Source organism: Schistocerca cancellata, chromosome 4 (genome assembly GCF_023864275.1).
Source record: "Schistocerca cancellata isolate TAMUIC-IGC-003103 chromosome 4, iqSchCanc2.1, whole genome shotgun sequence".
In the NCBI taxonomy this organism is placed as follows: domain Eukaryota; kingdom Metazoa; phylum Arthropoda; class Insecta; order Orthoptera; family Acrididae; genus Schistocerca; species Schistocerca cancellata.
In genome coordinates, this window is record NC_064629.1 from 702,166,566 (window position 1) to 702,182,906 (window position 16,341).

General features: G+C 42.2%; 1 protein-coding gene across 1 annotated transcript in view; it reads right to left on the reverse strand.

Annotated features, from left to right (window-relative positions):
* The window catches only part of LOC126184867 (uncharacterized), a 516,759-nt gene that overhangs the window by 444,885 nt on the left and 55,533 nt on the right, over window positions 1-16,341 (reverse strand). The gene's annotated exons all lie outside the window — the stretch shown is intronic.

A 16,341-nucleotide genomic window follows, 5' to 3' on the forward strand; every position in this document is an offset into this window, starting at 1 on the left:
CCGTTGAATCCTCTCCTGAGGCAAGGTGGCTCAAAACTGTTGCACATGATACTTGATATCTTGGATACTAGCAATGGACCGGAGTAGCCATCCAACCTAGTCTCATACGTGTTCTTTCGCAGGCAGATCTGTGGCTCTTGCTGGCCACAGTTGTACCTTAACATCACGCAGGCAATTTAAAGAGACACGTGTCATGTGTGGATGAACACAGTCCTGTTGAAAAATCCACCACAAAACTGTCACATGAAAGGTAACATATGGGGATGCAGTATTTCTGTAACATACTGCTGTGACGTCAGACTTCCTTTAATGGCCACTGGCCATGACCAGAAGTCATATCTGATGGCTCCCCACACTATTATGTCAAAAGTAACACTGTTATGCCTCTCAACAGTGCAAGTATCCGGATTGGCAGAGAACTGTGATTCAACAGTGAATACATTGCGACGTCATTCACGAGCAGTCCATGCTTTCTGGTCACGTCACCAAATCAAACGCAGCCGTTAGTGTTGTTGTGTTAACGGGAGCCTATGCATGAAATGTTTATTGAATGTTCAGTTCCGGCCAGTCTCTTACAAATGGTGCTGGATGACAAAATATTTCACAGAGTCCACTGCTTGTGCTCAGATGGCAGGCACAAATGAGAAGTGCCTATGATGTGCTTGGTGCACAATACAGTGATCCTTCATTGCGGTAGTCAGACGTGAACCGGAACCTTGACAGTGAGTATCCCTGTCCTCATGGTCTCATGTAGTCCAACAATGGGCTACTCTCACATCCAGACGCCCCACAAATCTGGATACTGTTCCATTTGACCAACTGGCTCTGAGTGAGATGGCCCAATGTCCAGCACACCGGGCTCACATTCTGGAAGACGACGGTTCAAACCCGCGTCTGACCATCCAGATTTAGCTTTTCTGTGATTTTCCTAAATCGCACTAGGCAAATGCAGGAACGGTTCCTTTGAAAGGGTATGGCTGATTTCCTTCCACATCCTTCAAACAATCCGAGCTTGTACTCTGACTCTAATGGCTTTGATGTCGACGGGACGTTAAACCAAATCTTCCTTCCTCCTTTGAGCAACTGGCCAAACGGAGAGGGCCCCTCAAAAGTCTTTCAGGTGCTGATAACGCTGCCCCACATGAGTGTGTGGCATCTTCGTATCCTTCACAGTGATAAATCGACAAACAATGCTGATCACATCCCTTTTATGTCTCAACAATGGATAAAACTCAATTTCCCACCAAATTTTGAAGATCCCACCTTTTTTTGGAATTTGTCACCATTGTTTTGAATTTCCCGCCATTTTATGCACTGAGCAATTGGCCTATGTCAGATGGGTGGGCAGTGGGGAGGGGGAAATGTGGCAACAGCACGTGATCTCACAGAGGGAGGGGGAAATCTGGCAACAGCGCACTCTGTGGTTGAACTCACTTTGCCTACCTACTTATGAGTATTGAATATTTGTGATAAGAGAATTTTGATATTTAAATTTATAGGCCTCCTTTTATTGTTTTTATTTTTCTATTATGTTATTCTTTTAATCTGCACAAGAGTTTACTAGTCTTGAAATTTTTTAGCTTTCCTTTTAGATTTCTAAATTTACTTGTCACCTTTCTCTGAATAATGCAATGACTCTTTCAATATACGAAAGATCACATCGGTTAATTAAAATCAGATGAATAGTCAACTACTCTTATTCATCATTATTCAGAGACACGAAACACTTCAGGGTCACGTAGTCAGATGATTATATTGATGGAGATAGGGGCTTTGTAAAGTACCCATAAGACACCTATTGGCACTTTAAAATATCTGAAAAACGCACTGCTGCTCACAGAGTTCAGCCTATGTACCTGCCTCCTAGGACGTGCCATACGATCATTTTTGCGCCTGGGACAGCCAAGTACAAAAACATTCGTCAGCCTGCTACTTTCACAGTTACTAAGTCGAGTAGTAGTAGTTATCTCGTATTATCCTTTAAAGAAATGTGCTAGTAATAAAAGATCTTTGTACATTTCCATTTCGGATAAATCGAGCAAGAAGGATCATGCATAAATTAGGAACAGAATACTTGAGAAACGTATATTTCAGCTAGACGTCACTCAAACCACATAATTTTACATAGTTCAACACACTGCTACTAATGTTAACTGTGGAAAGAACAAATACTCGTAATCTTCCGTGAGTAATCTCTGCAACATTCACTTGTTTGACGACATCAGCAGTTGATTCGTTTCTTAAACAATTATCACCTGATCATAGCTGTAACTAAAAGGCTGATCTTCAGACTACCCTGATCGAGCATATAAATAAACCAAACACTTTGCCACATTCCTCTATTATTGCTATCCATGTCAGCTGATGAGAATTAAGTCAGGGAGATTAAGTTACTTGAAAAAATACAGCTACTAGTCTCTTTTTTATAACTGTATTAATGCAAAGACGAAGATCTGATTTTTATCATCCTTACATTATTATAAAAAATTGTATAATGTTGCAGCGCCGCATCATGTTAAAATTGTGTATGAAAATTCGTGTGATATGTACAAAAACCTGAAATAATGCTTAGAAGGTATAGACTCAAACACAACTGCAGCATGAAAATTACAGCCAAGATGCATTTCATGGTGATGAATGTATAAGTATATAACGTCAAATAAATTAAAAAATAAATAAAGTGAAAAAAGTTGTTGATGCTATATTTCTTCAAGTAGTCTGATAAACAGCCACGGAGCTAAGCCATCAGCAGCACGGATAAATTAACGGAAATTACATGAAGCATCATCTTGGAATGAGCAAGGAGAGGACGGGAAGTTGTCCATTTTCTTTTCGAAAGGGTCACATTTGCATTCAACTGAAGCGATTTAGGAATACCACGGAGAACATGAACTTGGATGTTCAGTCGGGTTCTCGTCTGAAGGAGCATTTTAATATAACATTTATAGCTATCGCAACATTCGGCGTCAATCTTTGTATCTATTTTTATTCATTTGACACTTTTCTGTATAATAAATGAAACATTTGCTATCTGAGAGTGTAAAGAAAAGCACACGTAGAAAAGGCACAGTGTGCCAAACCTACATGAGTTTGCCACATTATTCAGTAACCTATAAGCCATATTTTCAATCAAACTGTGATTATGTTTCATTTCTAAAAAATTATTGAAATATGAGGGCAGTTGAAAAAATAAGTATACTTGTAAAGAGATCATATTAGTGGGGAAAATGAAAATTGTCATGTTTGTATTAATTAAACACCATTTATTAGACAATATAGCACAGATTCCAGATGAGCGATGTACAGAGATGACGGTACGAAGGCAAGTTTAGTGTCTTGGAACCTTTCATGGATTCCCCAGGCGGAGGGATACAATGTGGAGAGACAGACACTGCATAGTCTCTCTGCCAGGACACCTGCTGGAGAGGACAATGCCATCCCATGTACGGAACTGGTACTACCTGTGTCTTTTCACAGGCGCATAATCGTTTCGGAAAACAAAGTATTGCTTGGACTGTAAAACATCTCCTCGACTAGGAGCAGATTTCTGAAGCAGTGTTGAAAATAGGAAAATATGATTTGGAAAGATATTTAAACGCAACAGAGGCCCAAGGAGAATATATAAGATACCACCCACGCATTGGAGAAGAATTAACCTGATCGTCGACGAATCCGTGAGCCAGTTCTTTTTATCGTGGCAATTTGGCACTCCTCGCAGGTAACGACATCTGCCGAGTGTCAGCTTTGAACGTAAACAGGTGGCGGTAACTGCGAGCCACTAATATTGGCCTCTCGTATCTAAGCTAATGCATGTCCAAAGGGTGCTGCCTGCCGTGAAATTCTACTAGCGTGTAGGTAACGTCCTAGCTTTCAACCCACATTTCGCCGGACTGGATTCTTTTGATCCATTGCTATTCGTTTAGCTGATTTATTATGACATCTCCACATTATAAGACAATGTTCCTACCTGTTTTACGTCCTAACCGAGATTAAAGTAGCAAAAAAGTCTGACTAATTGCATTTTCTCCCTTTTGCGACTAAGATCAAAAGGAATGTGAGTTACTAACCTACTGCTTGTTGTCGTATAGGAATATCCCGCTATAATGTAGACTTAGAGAAATATTTTAGCTGAGAAAGCTTTTGACTGGAAAACTCTCTTTGAAAATCTTGTACAGACACCAGAACGGCAGTTATAAAGTGTCGAGCGGCATGAAAGGGAAGCAGTGGTTGTGACGGGAATGAGGCCGAGTTGCAGCCTGTCCCCGAAGTTATTCAGTCTGTACACTGAGCAAGCTGTAAAGGTAACTAAAGAAAAATCTCGAGTATGAATTAAAGATCAGGAAGAAGAAACAAAAACTTACAGGTTTGCCGATGACATTGTGTTCTGTCAGACAGCAAAGGGCTTGGAAGAGAAGTTGAACGGAATTGACAGCGTCTTGAGAAGAGGATGTAAGATGAACATCAACAAAAACAAAGCAAGGATAATGGAATGTAGTCGAATTAAATAAAACGATGCTGAGGGAATTAGATAGGGAAACGAGACACAAAAAGTAGCACATGAGGTTTGCCAATTGGGAGGCAAAATAACTGATGATAGCCAAGACAGAGAGTGTATAAAATTGGGATTGGTAATGGCAAGGAAAGTATTTCTGAAGAGGAGAAATTTGTTGCCATAGAATATAAATTTATGTGTTAGGAAGTCTTTTCTGAAGGTATTTTTGTCTGGAGTGCAGCCATGTACGAAGGGAAACACAGACGATAAACAGTTTAGAGAAGAAAAGAATACAGGCTTTTGAAATGTGGTGCTACGGAAGACCTCTGAAGATTAGATGAATGGATCGCGTAAATAATGAGGAGATACTGAATTTAATTGGAGAGACAAGAAATTTGTGACACAGCTTGACTAAAAGAAGGGATCGGTTGATAGGACACATTCTGAGGCATCAAGGGATCATCAGTTTGGCATCTGAGGGGGTGGCGGTGGTAGAGTTTGGATGTAAAAATCGTAGAGGGGGACCAAAAGACGAATACAGTAACCAGATTCAGAAGGATGTGGGTTGCAGTAGTTATTCGGAGACGAAGAGGCTTTCACAGGACAGAGCAGCATGGAGAGCTGCATCAAACTAGTCTTCCTATGGAAGACCACAACAACAACAACGTTGCAATGAATTCGGCATATAGCGGTGTTTGACAATATTTCGCTGATATCATCCCAAAATCTGGAATATTTGAGCGGAGATGCTATACGCCATTTTGTTTGACGCATCTGAACTATTGCCTGGAGCTCTAACATGGGAGGCAAAAGTTAGGGTTCTAAATTTAGGTTTAGAGTGTGGCTCTCCGTTTCTTTGTCGCAAGTGGAGTCTTACTTCACGGATGTATAAAATTTATACTTCTCTGTCATTTTATGCTTCTGTCAGAAGGACGCGAAGCCCCTACAGCCGCTTTATGGCAAGCCAGGAGAGTAGAAAAATAAATAAATATAGTATTACTTCGGCGAACTTTTATTTAGTTACTCGAGCGCTAAATGATTATCTGCTGTGTACGTCATTCGCTTGTATATGGGCATATTGGGACACCTACAATGTACAACATATTCGCGAAAGCGGAGTGCTGCCACGGTGGTTCTTAGTAACGGAATTATATAAATAGATCGATATTTTTACAGTTTGTAGATTCTTCATGCGAGGAACTGCAGCTCATTTAAACCTAAATTATTAACATCTATTGTGATATCACTCTATTCTGTGGAAGAACAGTAGCGCACACCAAATGTTGATGGTCTCAGTTTATGGGTACGAGTAACGTACACTTATGGAACTTGGGACATTTCATTTTTCCTGCTTTTTTTATAACAAATAGAGCAGAGAATAGGAAGACTCAGAACTGTGAATTAACAAACAACTTTTCTCTAACAGCTGTGGGAGTAGCTTTAACCTTTTACATTAATTCATTTATCGAACTCAACAATATGTAGTGTGTTAAAATTGTTTAAAATAAAAGTAAGAAGCAATATATTTAATAATCGACAAGACAGTAGCAATACCGATAAGACAGTTTCTCTCCATATCTAACAGATTCTCCGTTGACAATAGTTTGAACACTATCATATTCTAGTAAAAGCAAACATTAAAAGCAGTCGTGGGGATGGTAGTATTGCAGTTTTAGTGGTTCCGAAATCCATGCGTCCGCACGGAAATAGTTACTAGTCACACAAACTTCATATTCAAAATTTTGGAGGTCAATACAAAACTTTCAAAAATAATTCGAAAATTACGTTATCTACGATCAACGAATGCGCCATGGAGGGAATAATGTGTCAAGGACACCATGGAATTCAAGACGTAGGTATGACTAAAAGAGGAAAAATATCGTTTCGCTCATTTATTCGCCTATAAAAACAACGATAAACATACTTCGAATCGTGGTACTATCTACTACCAATAACTTATGTCAGGAGTGTAGTTAGTCAGTCGTATTTTGCAACAATAAGATTGTACTTTACGCACTTCACGCAGATATACAGGGTGTAAACGATAACTGTTTACAACGTATAACACTGGTGTAGGGGCCGGCCGGTGTGGCCGTGCGGTTCTAAGCGCGTCAGTTTGGAACCGCGTGACGCTACGGTCGCAGGTTCGAATCCTGCCTCGGGCATGGATGTGTGTGATGTCCTTAGGTTAGTTAGGTTTAAGTAGTTCTAAGTTCTAGGGGACTGATGACCTCAGTAGTTAAGTCTCGTAGAGCTCAGAGCCATTTGAACCAAGCCAGCCACTGGTGTAGGGGAAGTCGTGATGAACAATATGACAGAGGACTTTTGTAGTCCACGTAGACGGAAAATAACCTCAAATTGTCCTCCAAAAGCCACCTAAGCTACAGCGCATGCGCACCGCACAGATTCTGAATCTAGTCTCGCTCTCTTACACTACCGACTTAGTCACCTGTTTCTTAAGGTTACTGATTTAAACTTTCCAGTGAGGGTAATGAAAGAAAAAAAAGACTTTTGTAAACGTTATACAAAAACTAACTCCGTTAACAACTCTATTTTAACTTAGTCCTTACAAGCACAATAGTTCGTAGTAAGAAGGACAGATAAAAAAAAATACGATTTAATTGTTAATTTCATTCTGTTAAAGTTTAAAATATTTTGAAGTTAAATTTAAACAAACTTCAATGTTACTTTTTCTAAGTCGAAGAACAAGGTGTTTCTAATACCTCGAGGACGAGGTTTTCTAACCCAGCCTGATAGTCGTGCGTTTTAAAGTGCCGTCTCCGTGACGGGGAGATGCGCCGGCCCCCTATCGAATCCAACCTGCGGACTGACGACGAGCGTCGGCGTGCCGGCCAGCCTGGACATGTTTTCAGGCAGTTTTCAGCATCCCATGCGGTGAATGCCGGCCTGATATTCAATTTCCGCGTCAGTTACATCATTCGCAAACATTTAGAAAAGTAGAAAATTTCCGCTAACTTTCAAATGACATGCAGACATTTGGGGAGGGGGGAGGGGGTGGCACACACATTCCGCAACGGGGTAGCGGCAGGATGATAATGATGATGATGATGGTTTGTGGGGCGCTCAACTGCGAGGTCATCAACGCCCGTATAAAGTCCCAATTATTACACAGTCCAATTTTTCTACACAGTCCAATCTAGCGATTGTCACGAATGATGATGACGATAATGAAATGATGAGGACGACACAAACACCCAGTCCCCGGGCGGGGAAAATTCCCAAACCGGCCGGAAACCGAACCCGGGACCCCGTGGTCCAGAGGCAGCAACGCTATCCACTAGACCACAAGGGGTGGCTACAGGAAGAGGATCTCACTACCCCTTAAATTAACCATGCCAAATCCGTTAATAACCATGCCGATCCTATGCCGATGCAGAATAAAGGCACTAGAAAATGATGGACGATTTCAGCCAAAACTCTTACGTGGCGAGCATGGGCTGCAGTTTAGGTGAGCTTTGTACGCCAGTTTGAGGTTGTTCTCCGGCTTTATAGACGATTACTGTCCTGGCTCAATCTGTTCGTCTCGACGTCACCTACACCACTGTGGTAACTTATTAACGGTTATCGTTTATACTCTGCATATCGACTTCTCAGGGCCATCATCACCTGGCCTTAACTTTACTTAATATCTGAGAGTTTAGTTGTAGTTTTGAACATTAACAATAATCTACATCTATACTTCGAAGACACATTATGGAGTGTGGCGGAGGCTACGCATACCACTGTCACTCCCACTGTTCTTGTTCCAGTGGTGAATGGTCTTCGGGAACAATGGTTGATTGAAAGCACTGTGTGAGTTAGAATATTTCTAATTTTATCTTCACAGTATTTTCGCAATATTTACGTAGAAAGAAGCGATGTATTGCGATATATTGATTGAATTAATGTAAAATAATTGGTCTACAATTCTGCTACTGCTAGATAGTAATGTGAGGCGCTACACGTGTATAGTAACGCTAGGTGACAATTTTTTCCGGTTTGACGTCTGTGGATCCGCGTTGGACAAAGAATGCCATTAGAAGAATATCACTGCAAGTATCCCCAAGAGAAACTACAGGAAGCCACTAATGTCTCGTCTTGCTCATAGTCTATTCGAACATAACCGTACAGAGATTTGCAAAGAGCAGCAGGAGCGGAAGGTCGACCCAAACTGTACGCATTCGTCTCTCTGAAGCTGGCTTCTAAACAAGTCGTGAGCAATTCGTTGACAGAACGAGACCGTCTGGCCAGAAGGCGCTGGGTAGAAAAACACCGACAATGGGGATACACACCTAATCTAGTCGTGTTTTGCTGTCTGATGAGTCACGATTTAGAGTCTAACCATGCAACCTGGGGAACCGTATGTGCGAATCATCCCAGTGCTGAGGTGACGAATAATTGTGAGAACTAAAATCAGCACTGACCCTCTCGTTATCCAGAACGGTTCTTTGACGACTCAAGACATACCAAGAAAGTTGTCTGAAACTAAGCACTGTTGTATAATTGTACAATATCGTTTATTTTCCTTTTATGAACAGCGATGCTCGCCGAGACGTAGTTCAGTTGGAAGACTAGATCACACAAGCTGAAGCCATTACTAAAATACCACGGTCAGTGTGCTTCGTAGCTTCAGTCCTATTAAACATGCCGAGAATTTTCTAGGAAGACACATTGTAACTATTTCCAAATGTCCGAAGGCTTTTAAGCTGCAAATTGCTTTTCTCGAGAAGCAACATAATGTTTATGAGGGACTTATCAATAATGTCGTTAATTTCATGCTACACAAATACAGAAAAATTCTGTCCGTTCACAGTTCACAATGGAGAAAGTTATTATGGCTTTATCTCCCGTTACTGACTTATTCTATAGGAGCAAAAATTGTCCTTCCATCTCTTGAGCCATATACAAGAATTACAGAGCATCTCAGGTAATATGATATGATAGTCTGACATCGTTATTGTTTTGATCACTGAACAAAAATTCACAGTTCTAGCCCGGACTTTTGCATGCCGTGTTTTTCAAATTTCCGACTGACAAATTTTCTCCTTTTACTCGGCCGCGTCGGAAGTCATCTACACTGTATCAGCGTTGTTCCGGCTAGGTTCAAAGCTATGATCGAAACACAAGAGGATTAGCATTTATATTGGGTCCTCTCAATTTTGAAATGCAAATTTCACAATGTAATTAAATGCAAATACATATTCCTTCGGTGTTATGAGCCATAACTTGAATGAAGAAGACAGAGGTGTCACTGCATTAAAAACTGATAAAGCGAAATCTCATCAGATGAAGTAATATTTTTTTCCATTCCTACCATATGCGTTCACGTCAGATGGGTAGTTTATTTTCAGCAAGAAGTGTGCCGTGTACTGGAGGTAGTTTAGCAGAGTTGTAGTCATCAGTATGCACTATCTCTTGAGGAGCAAAATTATCCGCATTTACCCATGACGTGATCTGCGACAGGTGGACTACCAAAGTGATGACTGTCATCGTCCTTTGGTTTTTAATGTTTAATATTTTACCGTCATGTACCAACGCTTAAAATAAAAGCAATTACACTCTAGCCATGAAGTGGATATGGGAGGCGTTAAAACTGATTTTCCTTCATTAATATGCATTTTGGTGTGTTGAGCAACACTACGGATACAAAAAAAAAATCACATTCATCCTACCGCTGGCCCTCGGGTTTCCACGTCGCAGTTGTTGTTGTTGTTGTGGTCTACAGTTCTGAGACTGGTTTGATGCAGCTCTCCATGCTACTCTATCCTGTGCAAGCTTCTTCATCTCCCAGTACCTACTGCAACCTACATACTTCTGAATCTGCTTAGTGTATTCATCTCTTGGTCTCCCCCTACGATTTTTACCCTCCATGCTGCCCTCCAATACTAAATTGGTGATCCCTTGATGCCTCAGAACATGTCCTACCAACCGATCCCTTCTTCTGGTCAAGTTGTGCCACAAACTTCTCTTCTCCCCAATCCTATTCAATACTTCCTCATTAGTTATGTGATCTACCCATCTAATCTTCAGCATTCTTCTGTAGCACCACATTTCGAAAGCTTCTATTCTCTTCTTGTCCAAACTATTTACCGTCCATGTTTCACTTCCATACATGGCTACACTCCATACAAATACTTTCAGAAATGACTTCCTGACACTTAAATCTATACTCGATGTTAACAAATTTCTCTTCTTCAGAAACGCTTTCCTTGCCATTGACAGTCTGCATTTTATATCCTCTCTACTTCGACCATCATCAGTTATTTTGCTCCCCAAATAGCAAAAGTCCTTTACTACTTTAAGTGTCTCATTTCCTAATCTAATACCCTCAACATCACCCGACTTAATTTGACTACATTCCATTATCCTCGTTTTGCTTTTGTTGATGTTCATCTTATATCCTCCCTTCAAGACACCATCCATTCCGTTCAACTGCTCTTCCAAGTCCTTCGCTGTCTCTGACAGAATTACAATGTCATCGGCGAACCTCAACGTTTTTATTTCTTCTCCATGGATTTTAATACCTATTCCGAATTTTTCTTTTGTTTCCTTTACTGCTTGCTCAATATACGTCGCAGTACACACCCAAAATAGTGTAATTACATTCACGCTTAGAATGTATGACTGAAAGAGCTGCCATCTTGGGTCTTTACTCAGAGACTTTTGCTACCGATACGAACTATCGACTAAATTGTGTTTGAAAGGTGGCGGTCAAATGCAAAATATTATCAGTCTGTCTATAACTTTAATTATTTAAAGTGGAAATAGTTTACACAAATTCCTTATATTGGTGGACTCATGTAAAATAATGTGTTCTGAGACGTTTACTGCTACTGAAGAGGGTGCATAGCTGCAGAGGTACGTAAGAATTAAGTCAATTTGCCATCATATTTTTAATCTTGTCCCAATTTTTGATTTTATTTCATCTTTGGAATTATGGTCTGCTGTGGTAACTTATATTAAAACATGTATGATATGTCATACATCTGTGATCATATTCCTGTCGTTGATGATGGTTCAGAACCGAAAACGGTAACAAAATAAAATAACATTATTAAAGACAGCTTAGTGTTATGCATTTTTTAAAATTTGTACTTGCTGTTGACCATCGCCTACACAATACACACTCCTGGAAATTGAAATAAGAACACCGTGAATTCATTGTCCCAGGAAGGGGAAACTTTATTGACACATTCCTGGGGTCAGATACGTCACATGATCACACTGACAGAACCACAGGCACATAGACACAGGCAACAGAGCATGCACAATGTCGGCACTAGTACAGTGTATATCCACCTTTCGCAGCAATGCAGGCTGCTATTCTCCCATGGAGACGATCGTAGAGATGCTGGATGTAGTCCTGTGGAACGGCTTGCCATGCCATTTCCACCTGGCGCCTCAGTTGGACCAGTGTTCGTGCTTGACGTGCAGACCGCGTGAGACGACGCTTCATCCAGTCCCAAACATGCTCAATGGGGGACAGATCCGGAGATCTTGCTGGCCAGGGTAGTTGACTTACACCTTCTAGAGCACGTTGGGTGGCACGGGATACATGCGGACTTGCATTGTCCTGTTGGAACAGCAAGTTCCCTTGCCGGTCTAGGAATGGTAGAACGATGGGTTCGATGACGGTTTGGATGTACCGTGCACTATTCAGTGTCCCCTCGACGATCACCAGTGGTGTACGGCCAGTGTAGGAGATCGCTCCCCACACCATGATGCCGGGTGTTGGCCCTGTGTGCCTCGGTCGTATGCAGTCCTGATTGTGGCGCTCACCTGCACGGCGCCAAACACGCATACGACCATCATTGGCACCAAGGCAGAAGCGACTCTCATCGCTGAAGATGACACGTCTCCATTCGTCCCTCCATTCACGCCTGTCGCGACACCACTGGAGGCGGGCTGCACGATGTTGGGGCGTGAGCGGAAGACGGCCTAACGGTGTGCGGGACCGTAGCCCAGCTTCATGGAGACGGTTGCGAATGGTCCTCGCCGATACCCCAGGAGCAACAGTGTCCCTAATTTGCTGGGAAGTGGCGGTGCGGTCCCCTACGGCACTGCGTAGGATCCTACGGTCTTGGCGTGCATCCGTGCGTCGCTGCGGTCCGGTCCCAGGTCGACGGGCACGTGCACCTTCCGCCGACCACTGGCGACAACATCGATGTACTGTGGAGACCTCACGCCCCACGTGTTGAGCAATTCGGCGGTACGTCCACCCGGCCTCCCGCATGCCCACTATACGCCCTCGCTCAAAGTCCGTCAACTGCACATACGGTTCACGTCCACGCTGTCGCGGTATGCTACCAGTGTTAAAGAGTGCGATGGAGCACCGTATGCCACGGCAAACTGGCTGACACTGACGGCGGCGGTGCACAAATGCTGCGCAGCTAGCGCCATTCGACGGCCAACACCGCGGTTCCTGGTGTGTCCGCTGTGCCGTGCGTGTGATCATTGCTTGTACAGCCCTCTCGCAGTGTCCGGAGCAAGTATGGTGGGTCTGACACACCGGTGTCAATGTGTTCTTTTTTCCATTTCCAGGAGTGTATTAAGAATTGAGGATCATAGTCTAGATTGTGTGTATTATTTTATGAAAATGCCTGTCTCTGTTCTACTTAAATCGATATCAAATCCATCCATGCATTACCAGGACCCTCCACGCTATGCTAACACTATCAGGTCCTTCCATACGGCTGTCGGTGTTGGGCTATGCTGCTCGCTTTGGAGTGTCATCTCCCATTTTTATAGACATCGGGACTGATACTTTAATAAATATACGCCACTGAGTGTACATTTTTGGTGTGCAGAGCAACTCTAAGCATACAAACAAAAAATGTATATGATGCTTATTGTTGCTGAACTCACACCTCACCCCTTGGCCCTGGGGTATCCAAGTCTTAACATACACATGTCCGTCTTCACTACTGTAAAACATATCTCTTCTATTAAGCAAACTGCTGGTGGAGGGGGGGGGGGGGAGGAGAGGAAAGGGAAGGAATTGATGATATCAGCTGTATTGGGACTTTATGAGGAATCGGCGGCGACAAGTGAAAATATATGCCGCACTGGGACTCAAGTCCGGGATCTTCTACTTACTGTTTTTTTTTCGCTCTGACCACTTTTTGTTCGTTTATTTTCTATTTACTTATTTATTTGTTTTTGTAACATGAGACGGTCCAACGCCACCAATCAACCGGATGATGACAAGAAGTGACTGTCAGAGAAGGAGATACTTAATTGTAACCATCAAATTTCATGGTGTGTCACACAAGTGGCAGATAAGAGAGACGGGAATGGAAAACAAGGACAGTGCGGTATCAGGCGCTTCGCGCCCCGGGGGCTTCAAATAACGTGACGAAACTGTTAGTAGCGCATCGCAGCAGCAGTCACGTTAACCATGTCAGGCACATTCAAGCTGAGCGGCCGATCACGCAAAACCCTACGGTGGTGATTGGCGAAATAGGCGTTCAATCACCGCATAATCATTCTGCGCCGACCCACATTCCCAACAGTCACCACCTATCCGCTGTCCCCATCCATGTCCTCTACGCTCGCTAATTTTAAATTCCCGCTGGCGGTCGAACGATATTGTGCTTCCCCCTTGCCCATCGAGGCGAATCAATTGTATGAATGCGTGGTGTCTCTTCTTTCGGAAATTTCCAATCATTTGGTGGCAATCATCTTATCTATTCTTTCCTATTTGCTTTTTTCTTTTCTAAATTACTAATATTTTCTAATTTATAATCAAGAAATTGAAACATTAGCAAAATCATCGAAACACAGAGAGCAGCATCACTCGCCGGCTTCATACATCATGAGGTAGGAGATATTTATTTGCATGTACCTTGGGCGCTAAGAAAGGCTGACAGCGAAAGTAAATAAAATAAACAGAGTCACGTGTATGTAACAAGAACCAACGTACACTTCTTTATATATAGGGTGAGTCATTAACTATTGCCACCTAGAATAACTCCGAACGTATGATAGTAGCTGAAATGTTTGTGAGACAAAAGTTGCTTGGGACAACGGGGACCATAATATGACGTGGGTTTATTGATGCTAGGTGGGGTCGCATCACAGATATGAAGGTCAACTATTTTTTAATGAGATGCTATAGTTTGGTACTTATTTTCTGATAGCGGCTATCGAGACGAATCCAGTGATGTGTAACGTAAGGTCTTTGAAGGTCAACGACGGTAAAAAAGGTGGCATGAACGTCCATTTACAGGCGTTCGAAGTGATGACCGTTGGTATCAATGCAGTGCTGCAATCTTCTTATCATGGATTGAGTGGCATTCCTTATCACTTCGGCACTTATCGAAGCACACGCTCTGACAATTCTCTCTCGTATATCGTGCAAATAGTAAATATTCGCCGAATACGGCGTATCCATCTAACGTGCCATTGACATGTAAATACCATTCCATGGTTTCGCAATACAACACTGATAGGAACGGTAAGACTAGTATCGTCGAATCAAGTGAATGTGAATGATGCATTCCTTCGAAGAACAAGTCGATATGATTCTCAATTACGGAGAATGCCAACGAAATTCAGTGAGAGCTAGAGACTTATACGCTGAAAGATATCCTGAACGTAATGACCTTACACGTTGTCCATTTAAATATGTGTATGACAAATTGAGAACAACTGAATCTTTAACGCATCGGGAACATATCAGGAAAAGGAAAGTTACTAACGAGGAAACGGAAATTGGTACTCTTGCCACTGTGGTTCGAGATCCTTGTGTTAGTTCGCGTCAAATCGCAAGGGAATCTGGCAAGAGCCAGAGTAGTGTCGTTCGTGTTCTGCATCGCCGTAAATATCATCCTTACCATATCAGTCTCCACCAAGAATTAATTGGTCTGGATTGTATGCGTCGCACTGAATTCTGCCGATGGGCCCAACTTCAGATTCAGAGGGATGACACATTTATTAATTTGATTTTATTTACTGACAAGGCTACATTCACGAGCCAAGTAAATGTTAATTTGCATAACATGCGTTATTGGGCAACTGAAAATCCATGTTGGCTGCGGCAAGCTGCGCAGCAAAAACCGTGATCGGTGATTGTATGGTGTGGGATTCTGGAGGACAGAATTTTAGGTCCCTATTTCATAGAAGTAAATCTTAATGGCAGGAAGTACACCACATTCCTGCAAGAAACATTAGGTCTGTTATTGGACGAAATACCTTTAGGAATAAGAAACAGAATGTGGTATCAACACGATGGGTGTCCGGCACATTTTTCGCTGATGGCTAGAAATGAATTGCAGAGACAGTTCCAAAATCTTTGGATTGGACGCGGAGGAGATGTGTCGTGGCCGGCTCGTTCGCCAGACTTGACGCCTCTGGATTTTTTCTTGTGGGGATTCGTAAAAGGCATTGTTTATAAAGACGTTCCAACTACACCTGAATTGTCAGACCATATGCTTCGATAAGTGTCGATGTGATAAGGAATACCACTCAATCCATGATAAGAAGATTGCAGCACTGCATTGATACCAACGGTCATCACTTCGAACACCTTCTGTAAATGGACGTTCATGCCACCTTTTTTTCTAACGAGTTTGTTAGTCAAAGAAAACAAAAGATTATTTATAGGCAAACTCGTTAGAAGCGTGAATATCTTGACTGTTGACATATTTATTTGGTGTAGCTACTGGTATGAACATGTAATAAACTCATTTACAACGTGTAGGATATCGATTCTGCGGGCACAAGCGATTCAAAATTATGAAAATCTTGCTGGTTTGAAATTTTGTGAACATGAGTCACATTTAATATGGTGTGTTGCAAATGTACTGCCACCCAAGTAATAGTAAGCAGCGATAGAGAAAATTAATGAG